The sequence below is a fragment of the Bison bison genome, unplaced genomic scaffold, assembly GCF_000754665.1.
Source record: "Bison bison bison isolate TAMUID 2011002044 unplaced genomic scaffold, Bison_UMD1.0 scf7180017864366, whole genome shotgun sequence".
NCBI lineage: Eukaryota > Metazoa > Chordata > Mammalia > Artiodactyla > Bovidae > Bison > Bison bison.
In genome coordinates this window covers 4,646,246-4,646,716 of record NW_011494938.1, presented here as the reverse complement: position 1 = coordinate 4,646,716, position 471 = coordinate 4,646,246, and the positions used below count along the sequence as shown (strand labels likewise).

Here is a 471-nt window from a genome sequence, read left to right as displayed (position 1 = left end):
CTCTGGACAGAAGAAAATGACATGTTAAATCTGTACTTATTTGCAATTTAATTTCTACTTTGTCAAGAGCCAGAATCTGTTGCAGAGCCCATACAGCAAGAGAATGAAACATTTCAATTACTTCATCTTCTAGTGTTCTTTGGTATCCAACAGAAATACAATGTAACAGAACCACATTGACCCACACATGTAATTGGATATTTTCTAGTTGCTACAATTAAAAAGCATAAAGAAGCAGATGAAATGAATAATACTGTAAGTTTTATTTATTATATTATATTAATATATTCAAAATATCCTTTCAATGTATGAAATTATTACTAAGACATTTTACCTTCTTTTTTGTATTAACTCTTTGAAATGCAGTGTATATTTTACACTCATGCACACCTCAATTCAGACCTGCTGCATTTCAAGTGCTCCATGGCCATATATGGTCAAGTGGCCATCATAGTAGACAGCAGTTCTAGT

The 471-nt window shown here is 31.8% G+C and overlaps 1 protein-coding gene across 1 annotated transcript in view; it reads right to left on the bottom strand.

The window, feature by feature from the left end:
- LOC104999973 (glycerol kinase-like) overlaps positions 1 to 471 on the bottom strand; it is a 79,239-nt gene that overhangs the window by 35,999 nt on the left and 42,769 nt on the right. The gene's annotated exons all lie outside the window — the stretch shown is intronic.